The sequence below is a fragment of the Mya arenaria genome, chromosome 2 (assembly GCF_026914265.1).
Source record: "Mya arenaria isolate MELC-2E11 chromosome 2, ASM2691426v1".
NCBI classification, from domain to species: Eukaryota; Metazoa; Mollusca; class Bivalvia; order Myida; family Myidae; genus Mya; species Mya arenaria.
The window spans coordinates 19252595-19265294 of NC_069123.1; the positions used below are offsets into that span (position 1 = coordinate 19252595).

The 12700-nt window shown below is 32.9% G+C and overlaps 1 protein-coding gene across 1 annotated transcript in view; it reads right to left on the reverse strand.

Annotated features, from left to right (window-relative positions):
• Positions 1–12700, reverse strand: part of LOC128222592 (tachykinin-like peptides receptor 99D) — a 71543-nt gene that overhangs the window by 13591 nt on the left and 45252 nt on the right. The gene's annotated exons all lie outside the window — the stretch shown is intronic.

Sequence of the window (12700 nt, forward strand, 5' to 3'; positions counted from 1 at the left end):
CTCGTGAAATTCTTCACAACCACAAGGACGCATTCATAAAAAAACAAAATAATTATTTATATTTCATTCATTATTCTATGAAAAGCATTCATTAAAATATTGCGTAAGGTCGTTTCTTATACATGTTTGTGTTCTCTGGCCTTAATCTCAACCGGTTCAGTGCGTCATGGCTGCCTAAAGTTCGATACGACCGCCGCTCGCAGATTGTCAAAGATTACTTAATACAAATGTCGGAATATAAGTTCGCAAATTATTTATTATTATGTAATTGTAAAACTTAGTTAAGAAAGCTGGCATCACGCGTCGACAAAGAGCTGAGTTTGTAACGTCATTGCGATAAACAATACTAGATTCAGCATGCACATCTGACACTTCTTCTTAATTATCAATAGTCTTTCTCAATACCTTCACGTGACAATACTGCAGGTGGTTGCGCTAAAACCGAAACGGGTTTCGAAAGTTGGTTTGGAGAAGAAAAGGCGAAAGTGCATTTTAAAAATTGTGCCGGCAAAACTTATAATCGTACCCTAGTTTGGTATGCACTTTGCAGAATAATGGAAGGTTAAATATGAACATTTCTTTACCTTAATTGCAAATATTTTTTCCAGTTGTGTAATCTACAAATTCTACGCTGCCAAAACTCTACACATCAATTTTCAGAAAAATCACTTCAACATATGCGGGTGAATATATCTAATATTACTGGAAGAATGAAGAATTTAGTAATATTAGTAAAGAAATAAATTTTATAAACAGTACCGTTCCTTAGATGAATAATGTAATGTTAATGTACTAACATTTTTAAATGCACTGGTATTTGTTGTAGGAATGAACTTGATACTATGAAATTGGGACATACACAGTTACTCATGGATTGCCCTTAGGTCTATGAATAAACAGGTTAATAATGCAACTTTCAAAATAATCCTTATAGTCGAGTACTATAAAATTTAAAAGACTTACCGAACATAATTGATCTTAGATTTTCAAAATTTTTCACTAAAGTGTTAGCGGACATGTAGAAAAATAACCTCGGCCATAACTCAATAACTGTTGAAATTAATAAAATTCAACTTTGCATAGATGTTGCCAGAGGAAGTATGTAAATGTTAACTTTCAGAAGCATGTAATTTCAATAGTACACCTGTATAATATCTTGTTTTTTTTATATAAGCTTGTTTTTGTGTGTGTTTTTGTAGTGTCAAAATATGGCTGAATTAGACATGATTTATTTCAATCCATAATTTCAGCAGACAGACCTGTCTTTGTGAAGTACAGGTTTGCTGCATTGGATATGGTGCAGTTTACCTTGATGAAAACCAGAGCAGTTCCTTTCCAAAATCTGAATGAAGGGGAAGGATCTTGAGTGGCAGTGGTATTTACATGACAAGATCAGAGAATACTGCAGATTTGAGATTTATAAGGACAGTATACCCTAGACCGTTACAACCAAAGCATCGAACAAGCTGTATAACCTGTTATTTCACGTTTTAGAGCTGTTTGTTTGGACAAGTGTTTTACATTCAGAAATAAGTAATAACATTATTTCTCAGTCTTAGAAAACGATAGGATTTAGAATTTAATGTGTAACTGTTACCATGGAAACAAATCTCTTTTAGGGTTTTAGCCAGGTTTTATCAAGGACAGGGTGCCACAGAAAAGAGACGGGGTTCTAAGTGTAAAAAGGGCAGAACGCATTCGGCTGTAAAATGTTAAACATTATGAATGTGAAAGAAAATGTTAGGTATAATGTTTAATTGAAGTAGTATTTGGTTCCAATAGCCAGATATGTAAAGGTTATGTGTATTCATAATCATGTTAATATAAATTGTTATCAAAACAAAACAAATATTAGACAGTTTTAATCATTTAATTCCAATCTTGCTATTGATGAAGGGTGCTTCCTAAACAGAACAGGGTCAGCCCCCTTCCATTACTCTTTAGCTAAAACCTATCCTTACTTTATCATCAAATTCCAGTACCATTGACTATTAACAAATGATACAATGATACTTGTCTTATGCTCATATCATCCATTTTGATTTTCATCATTTTTTTCTGGAATTGATTTGTTGATCCCTTATACATATGTGTAATTAATTGAATATGGATACTTGTGGTTGTCACGGTAAAAGCTTGTTTCTTGCCGTAGGTATATTTATCATATATAATATTAAATTAGGTAAACTTATAAAATGTTATTGTTTTAAGTAATAATATTTCAAAAACATGTACAGAGACAATCAATACACTAGTAGTATTTTTCTCGCCATGCCAACACTTCTATGTATATTTTGTTATATCTATTGTTGTTGTTTTACAAATTTGTAACTTTGTGAAATCATGTTGTGTATAATTAGCATAGCTACAAAATGCATAAATACAAGACAAAACCTATTTATTGTTCTATATTTTCCGAATATTTCGATAATTTAAGAGTTCTTGTGCACAACACTGATCCACTTTGGACTTAAATCACCGTAGCAACGAAATTGTTGACCCACTTCTTTTTCAAATATATATGTGTAAAGTGACTGCCTATACTTAGGTAATTTGAGTACTTTTTAAGAGTATAACCTTTGGCTCCCATTTATATTAGGTTCAAATAATTAGAGATAAAAAATAAAGTGAGTATATAACAATGATAGGATCTCATACAATGTCTGTTAAATTCCCGAAGCCCACGTGAAAATATTATTGTTTTGAAAGAAATGTATTGGAAATTCCAACGAAATTCCAAACTGGTCCACTGACTTACTATATGCTAATGAGGCATATAAGTGGGAGGAGAATAGCGTCAATGTTGTTTCGTGAAAAAATCGCAGATGGGTACCCGCTAATGTTTTTGCAATATGCACTTTTTGTTTGACGAAATGAAGTGTGGCAACTCAGGGGTGTTGAAACTAAGATACTAAAAGCTTGAAACCTTTATCAAATGTTGATATTTGCTCATCTGTAACTTATTGAATGTTTATGAGAGGCAGAATAGTATTATTTCTTAGATATCTTTGGGATTTAAGCCAATTTCTGTATATAACAACACTTAGTTAGTTTTCATTTTCAAATTTGTTAATTCACGTTCAATTGAATGCTTTTTTTCCCCATATTAATTATCGCCAACAGCTTTGTTGTTGCGTGACTGTTTGATTGTCATAATCATGCGATGTTATCAATGTATGTTCAATATGTCGACGTACAGAAATAAATGTCTTCGTGGTCTAGTGAATCGAGTGTGTGTTTGTCTTCCATTTTTTCTTGACCTTGCCGGCGTGGGTTCGCACCCTACTTAAACCAAACTATTGTGTATACCTTAACTGTATTGTTTTCTGCAATTTCGATGTCATATAGTAAAATACTGATACAATAAGTGTTTTCAGATGCATATCCGGGGAAACCTTTTAAACAAAAAAACTTTTTAGATAAAAAATGCAAATCATTAGTATATAAATCAACATAAAACTCACGTGATATGTAAATATTTTTATGACGTTAAGCGCGCTAAATTTAGATTTGCTAACTGTTTTGTTGCATTTTGTTATTGCGATAAATAAATTCTATCATTGTAGGGGTCATAAAAGGTTAACAACGTCAAGAGAATTCACTTGCATATGCATACAAATTAATAAATTTACATCACTAAAACATAATGAGACTTTAAGTATATATCATGGGATAAATCTCCAAGTCTCATACGCCAAAGAAACAAGTGATAACCGTTTACATAATAAACATTTTTAACACAAAGTGCTAAATGATTTTAAAATGTGTTTACTAAATGTAGACAGGTCAACTTCCGTTTTGTTCTGTCACTTGTGCTGTACATGCTATTGTCATTCGTTTAGTCCATGTAATCTCCATGCATGTACAATGCTCTGAATTGGATGATGTCTTAAACAGGTTTTATATATTTAATTCACAATTTCATTGGTCGATATGTATATCTTCACTGCACCAGGCTAACTTTCTATATTCCTCTTACCATTCATTAAATGAACGTTAAACTGTAAAATTTGGTGGTATTTTTAATTTCTTAAATAAAATTCAGTATTATATAAAATGATTTCTTTTATACGTTGTGCTGTTAAAATTAGTGATAATGTAAAACAAGGTTAAGATTGTCATTGATTAACATTTCTATGAGACTGTAATTGCTCCTCTCTTTAAGTCATATTTATGTTAATAGTTTTAACGCGATGCACCCCCCTCGTTATTTTAGCTCTACTTGAAATACATGCTTTCTTTGGTCTAAATATAAATATACATACTTGTGTATGATTTATTTTGAAAATAGTATTTATTTACCCTCCAGCAAAGTCTTATTTGAGGTGAATTAGAATACTTAAAAGCAACTATATTCAGTAAACTGTTGTTTATATTATACCATTCTAGGTTAACATAACACGTTTGATGTATTGTGTTTGTTTTTATTTACTATTGACTTGTACATATTATTGCTACATGTTTATGGATGATAAACTACATGTTTGAATCCAAATAAAATACATTCTGATCTGATCTGATCTGCTCTTAACATGCAGAACAAAGCTATAACAGAAAATTGGTAACTCGGTATTTAGAAGTAAATGTTATTGTTGGCGCCGCACTGAAGTGCGCGCCTATTATGGAAGAGGAATTAATTTTAGTTAGTGGTAGGAGCGGTTTTTAAGTTGATTGACAGTTGGGTTTTACTGTTATTTTATTATGATTAAAAAATGCAAATGGATGGCGATTGCATGGGTGTTAAAATGCTATTTATGGTTGAATAGATTGTCTTCAATTTATCTTCAAAACATTATATCGGAAGAACGACAAATAAGTTTAATAACTGTTCCCGATTCGTTTATGTTTTCCGATTTTCCGACCTGTTATATCATTTGCCGGAAATGTAAACATTCGGAGGAGTTCCGAATGAAATGTAAAATGTGTGGACCGGTAATTATGTGAATGGGAATAATTATGTTTTATGTTGTTTTGTTATGTTTACTGCATTTATAAACCATGAGGTAAGCTGTTTCCTTTAATTTAATTGATATTAGAAATAAATGTTCACCTAACTTTATTTGTTAATATGTTGAAGTTGACATTAGTAAAATTTTATTACGATTGCCCCCGAGTTGTTTTATTTTTAGAACACTACACATATCCGGATGTTGCTATTTTTAGAACCAGAAGGTATTTCCCCGCTATTCATAGGTCAATAATGGAATTTCGACATCGTCGATTAATAGTTGGAAAGTCGGTTTTCTCATGAATATACGTTTAAAATAAGTAAACACTAAAAGTGCACACTGACAGTTGATTACGATACATCTAACAATTTGAGTCATTACATTAAAACATGGATTATAAGAGAAGTATACGCGTAAGAGAATATTTTCTGTCGAAAAAACTAATGTCAACAATCAGCATGGAACTGGGATAGTCATTCTAAAATGCCGTCCAGGCTTTTTTTTAATGATGGTTAGCCTGGACGTCATTCATAACAAAATTCAAAAACATGTAAAAACTGTCTATGAAATGAAATGTTCTTCATTTGTATTCTGTGGCTTAAGACTGTCAATAAAAATACTTAATTCTTATCAATAACCATATCCATTTTGCAAATACACAAGCTATTTCTTCAAAAAAGTAATTTAAATAACTGATTCAGTTGACAGGAGCTTTCTTACTGCCAAAAAGAAAAAGGTTACACACAACTATACTTTCGGGTTTTTATCTGCAGTAGTATTTTTAGTCTGGAGTACCTTCTCCTAACACTATCATTATCAGTTACCACACAATTGTATTTTATGAATTTGAAAAAACATTTATCGTCACATACAGGATTCAAGATTTATTTACAAACTATTCTAAGGGCAATGTGAACAATGCATACTATTATACATATATTTACATTCACACTTCATTCCTTAACGATGGTTGTTGTTTATCAATTGCACTTTATTTCTGTATAAAGTGCAATGGCATTTCCCATCGATATCGCGTGCGTTTGTTCGATACTTCTGTCCTGTCATTAGGCTTAATAATACCAAGGGGCGGGGCATATTTACTACGGAACTATTTTTTTTAATGAAATCGTAGTAAAATTATTGGCAACATGCAAAACTGTAATCTGCAGTAAAGCAGTTAAAACAAAATAAGCAACGATAATTTGATTGATTTTAATGTCGTTTGTGTTTAAAAATGCTGTTAAATGTCACGAAAATGCAAAAACAGTTAGTTCAAAATAACCTCTATAACGGGTACTTGTATGACGTCATGAGTGATGTCATTGAAAAAGTTTTACATTAAGCTCGATTCGGGCCGCAACATAACTCGGCAGCTGCATTTTGTTTCGACGCCATTTTTTGCAGTGTTCATTCGTTTGGAAAGTGTTGTTTTTTTTCGAAAATTGACTGGATTACTGGGATTATTTACACACAATACCTATTGGGTAATCAATTAATTACCTATTCAGTCCTACTTTACCCATTATTTGTTTTGATAACTAATTTAAGGCTGAAAAATTTGTAAACATGTTCTTGATAAAATGTACAGTGCATACCATACCCCAATAAAATGCAACATGTCGAATTATAATCCATAAATATTTATATATATAACATGTATATCAACGACATTTTTACGCTAAGTGAATCATAATGTTTTATTGTGTTATCTATAAGTCACAATTTGACTTCAACATGACAAACCAAGTTTACAATAATCAGAGAAATTACTTTTTTGCTGACTTATTAATTTATTCTGTGTATATATATATATATATATATATATATATATATATATATATATATATATATATATATATATATATATATATATATATATATATATATATATATATATATAGTTTCGCTAGATCAGATGTTTTATGATGATATTTATATTAACAAATACCTTACTCCTCACATCAGAAAACCTATACCAAACTCAACTAAAGGGAATCTTCAGGAAATTACTATTTTTAATGGAATTGATAGAAAAACGTAATTGCAGAACATTTTTGTTTGCTTTTTCCGACCGAGTGCGTTTTATCGTCAAGCTTAAAGCTTATAGGAAAACAACTAGAGTTAGAATTGTTGTATGTTTTTTTAAAAGAACTATATTGGTAAACAGTTATAAATGAAATAACACTTATGTGTTTAAGAGGTTAAAAAATGACAAAGCCGGGCCTCTGCGTGATAATTGGCATTCATTCTCGTGTAGAATATACCTCGGGCTGTTATGAGACACTTGTGCAATCTTTGCCGACTAAAAATTTAAATTGTCATCTTATAGAAGGTCAGATGCCCAGTTTGTGACGTGAACGCGCCAGCGGTTCAAAGAGACGCTATGAAATTTCACAAAGCTTGTAAAAGCAAACCGGTAATTTTCCCCAGTATTCTCATTTCTCTCATACAAAGTAAAAGCACACGTTTAGTATTTATAATGTATGGTCGTTTTTGGATGGGAGGCTAGGTGCGTGGGGGAAAGGGGAAAGAAATGTAGAAATGTTTTTATGTCAATAAATGACAATTAAAAACCTCCAAATAATTGCAGAATATCAAACCGTCATGACAGGTTTTTGTCACCATACATACAAGTGGTCGTTCACTGGGGAACGCCAGAAAACTAACTCGCCTTCTGGTAGGAAGAAGGTAGGGAGGAGAGACCTCATACAGTCACCAGTTTGTGACAAGTACTTGAAAAAGTTTTTTTTTTGTTGTGTGTCAGAATCTGGATGCATTAAAGACACCAAACAAAGGATATGAAGCATACAAAAGTCCAAAGACATCCAAGTGAGCGCAGATGAGGGGTAAATTACAAAAATAGAAAATTATGAAAACGAATTGAAAAAAATGCCATGCATGCAAATGAACATTCTTCCCATACTTTGAAAACACTCCACAAACTGAATGATATTGCTATTTGATTCATTTTGCAAAAACTAAATGCCTTTATTCCAATATACTAACAAAAGTAATGTTTGAATACACTTCATTCTTATTTTATTTTGAATAATTTACAGGTTTACAATACAGCATTTAAGTTGCCTAAACAAAACTACTGCCAAGGACACTATTAGCTCATACTTAAGTAACTAATAGTCATGTGTAACCTTAACCAGAGAAAAGAAAATGCATTTGGATATTCTCGGCTACATTCGTTAACAAAAACAATGGTGTTTGGTGAATTTTGATGGTGTTTGAAAATGCATGTTGTTTTAACAATTCGGAACATGATTATTTTACGATATATAGTGCAATTGATGTAAAAAGGATTATTTTTAACAGGTAGAGTGTTCTTTTTTTTGTTTTAATAGACTAAATTGGAATAATCTCAATAAATGTGCGACCAAATTCTGATCGGCATTTTTAACATGTTTACGAATTTTGTTATGAATGACGTCCAGGCTAACCATCATTAAAAAAAAAGCCTGGACGGCATTTTAGAATGACTAGGAACTGGGATATTCGTATCAAAGGGCTATTCATGTAAGTATCCTTGAGTAGTTGTGTACGTTTATGTGTTTAAAAATGTTTGTTTTTTAATTTATGTTTGGAATTCTTAAATCATTTTTATTTGCTAAATGTTAAGACAGCGCTTTTAATATCTCTACATGTACTATAAATATACATGTTACATACTATACAACTACTTATAATGCACCAGTCAATTGTAACCACGGTGCTGGGACTTTGACTTTCGGTCCAGCCAACCCTGGGTAAAATCCTCGTCCTGCGGGGTCATCCTCGCCATATGCCCCCGTACCCCAGGGAGCCTCAGGTAAGGCATATTCCCTGCTATATTTTGCTCAAAGACAATACCACCGCATTCACCCGGCACTGCGAGGCCACCTGAAAGGTAAAAACACAGCCCATTTCCCCGGCTATCCCCTTCATATCTCCAGACCTGGGGGCCGTGGTTACAATTGACTGGTGCATTATGTACATGTTACATATTTTTAAATGTACTTATGTACATCATTTATGTATATGATCTGAGTATGTAATCTTTTATTTGACTGTTTTATCTTAGAAAAATATTAGACTTAAAAATACCCATTTTTTGTTTACAAACTGCAGATTTTCAAAATAAACCTGTATTAAAAGATGTACATGGTTTCGGGCTTGAAGCCACGACAGCTTGGACACAAGCGACATTCATTTGCTTGGTGTAGGTCTCGTTGAACGCCATACTGTTGTGAATCATTATCAACCATTATGCACAACAACTACACATTTGTGCCTACCAACCCTTACTCTTGGCTAAAACGGATATTAGTGCAGAATGTATAATTAATACATGTGCAATTGTATTTTACGGTTGTAGTTTCTGTTGGTTGATAATCAGAAGTCTAATTTCTTTCAGGCAGGAAAATGACTGAATATTACTATTATATGAAGAATTCCAGCCTGCATTAAATACTTTGTTGGATCATTGAGACAGATTTGACATCCATGTCTATCCACAAGGCAGTCACATCTGATAGAGCCCCTGCGAAAATGATGGCCAATAACCATGGACTACCATGGTAGTTCATGGTCATATGACCATGGACTACCATGGACTACCATGTTACGTCAAATGGCCGCCCCACGGTATCACACCATGGTAGACCATGGTATTATACCATGGTAGACCATGGTCTACCATGGTTTGATACCATGGTAGACCATGGTAGCACACCATGGTAGACCATGGTAGCACACCATGGTAGACCATGGTCATAAACCGTGGGGTGGCCATTTGACGTTACATGGTATACCATGATATAACCATGAACTACCATGATAGACCATGAACTACCATGGTAGACCATGGTCACATACCATGGTAGACCATGGTCACATACCATGGTAGACCATGGTCACATAAATAGGATTGACAACAAACTTAACAAAGATCAAAATCAGTGAAATGGAATTGTATTGATTAAAATATGTTTATGGCGTCATCTAGTTTAGCATGCCGAGTACTGTATTCTGTTGATATCCCATTTACATGTATATGAGAAGGAAAAAAAATGTCTTATTTCTCTGCAATAGCTAACAACTTGTGCCAAACTTTGACTAGAACAAAATTATAGTATGTATTTAACAATTGTGCACAATGTTGCAAGAAAACAGCCTAAGTTCAAGGGCAGATAACTCTGAAACATCTTGGGGTATAATGCACCAAAAATACGTCTTGCACTTCTACCATTCATGTTGATGTTTTTTTGTCTAAATTTCGTCAATCGCTCACTTTTAAGGCTCTGGGCACATTCAACTATGGAGGCCGCCATTTTTAGTGATGCGCAATGCATCACTGTGCATGACGTCATCGATTTGTTACTAGTTCTATTATTCTTTCCGGCAGAATTGATACTTTCTATGGCAGAATTCGGCATATTTTGTAAATTAGGGTCAAGTCACCTTCCAGGTAATATATATTAACGCATTATCTCCTAGAGACGCATTATTGTGCATCTATTGTGACTGATGTTTGAAGACATTATGAGAAATAGAGTATTTGTTCCTCAGAAGCAAATGCTCTTTTTCCCATAATGTCTTTAAAACCATTAATTTAATCCGATACTTTGTATTCGAGATTATTTTTGATTAGCTAAAAATAGAAAAATGACGTCGCAATCTAAATATAGCATAGGAGATAATGAGTTAACTAGATAGTTTGTGTATTCTGAGTGCCTTAACCAAGTATCTTTCATCCATTTTATCGAGTAATATATTGGAAGCCAAATTAAGTTGGTCGGCAGAATTTTGCCGTTCTTCGCAGAATTCCGTCATTTCATTGGCAGAATTCTTGAGTATAAAAAGGCCTGGATCGGCAGTTACCTATATAATGTACTCGAGGTAGGTTGGGTCCTGATCAGTTGATACTTGGTTTGGGCAACCAGTACAAATGTATAAAGACTACAGCATTTACTCTGATAGAAAGAAAAGTAGAAAATAAATATTATATTTAAGCCTGATTACAATGTTGATGGTTTGTTCACGCTACCCTTTTTAATGACATGGAAAGATCATCACAGTAATATCCCAGTATGACTTCTATAATGAACTAAAACCGAGGACATATAAGAACATGACCATTGATAAAAATGTGAGCAATTTTTATTATGGAGCATAGATGCTCGGTAATGAGCAAATGCTCTATTTCCCACAATGTTTTCAAAGGTTTTCAAATTTGGCATTCTTCCTTTCCAATAGATATTCTTCCTTTCCATCAGATGCTTTCTGTTGTTGACAAGTTGTGTGTTTACTAAATATCAGTAAAGAATAAGACCACATTTATTAAGTTGCTATTTCTGTTATTTACCAAAATCAACAAATCATTTTTAGACTTATCCAAAGTAAAGAATCAGATAAAAAAGGATGATGGTAGACTATGGTAAACTGTCACAGTGGCTGACCATGGTCAACCTTGGTGTACCATGGTAGACCATGGTTGAAATGGTGACTCTCGGAGTAAAACTTTTGTACCATGGTCTACTGTGGGTTTTTTCACGGTACTTGATGGTTGACCTTCAAAAACCATGGTATACCATGGTGATCTTTTTTTGTACCATAGTAGACCATGGTCGACCATGGTCAAACCATGGTATACCATGGTGATCTTTTTTTGTACCATGGTAGACCATGGTCGACCATGGTCGACCGTGGTCCAGGCAATGATTTTCCCACGGTACTTGATGGTTAACCATGATAAAACATGGTTGACCGTCAAAAACTGTCAAAAACCGTGGGGACCATTGTCGACCATGGTCATTATTTCGCCGGGGAGATGATGTGAGTATTTCATATAAAACATATTTGAGTTGGTGTTTGTTGTTTTATAAACTCACTGTATTCAATAATCCAGTGGTGGTGGTGCTGATGGTGGTGGTGATGATGAATTTTATTGATAAATTCAGTAATTTTCTTTATATGGTATACATGTATGTATCAGCTTATTGTTGTTGTTTTTAAAAAATGTTGAGAAATATTAAACTGTTTATATTTTATTTTGTATATCATATGTATGGCAGTATTATTATCTATACTAATAAGTTAGAAAGGCTTTAAAGTACAACTTTTTTTCCTTTACAGCACTAAACATTCTAGATGGGTAAAGGACCTGAAGGGGCATAAAAACCAAATCAGCATTGACTCAGCATTGAGTAATTATCATCTGTTTACACACTACACGTACAAACGCATGGGAACAGACCAAACTTCAAATGGTGAAGAGTGAAGAATTATTGTGAAAAATTCTAAATGTTAGAATACCATTGACTACATAAAACAAATAGACATCGATTACCAACAGAGACTGTTTACATGTTATAATATTAAAAAGACATTAGTTGAGAACTTTCACTCTGACATTTTTGGAGGGGCATTACCGCCTACTTAGTGTTCTTGTTTCTTTACATATTTTAATTTAAAAGTACATTCATTGTTTTTAAATCTGAATTCTGAGTTAGTATCATAAGTAAAATTCATTTAATTGAATGATTACATTTTATGATTTTGTCCAATTAAGCTTTATCAATTTTTACAAGAAAAAGGTTGATTTTTAAGCATTTTATTAGTTATAAAAATGTATAGTTACAGGACATTATGTATATTTTCTTCAAAACTGAACGGTAAACTATCATAAATCGTCTTTTAAATTGTTCATAAGACATCATAGAAAATATTTAAAATGATTTCAGCAGGTTGTCTTATTATTAACT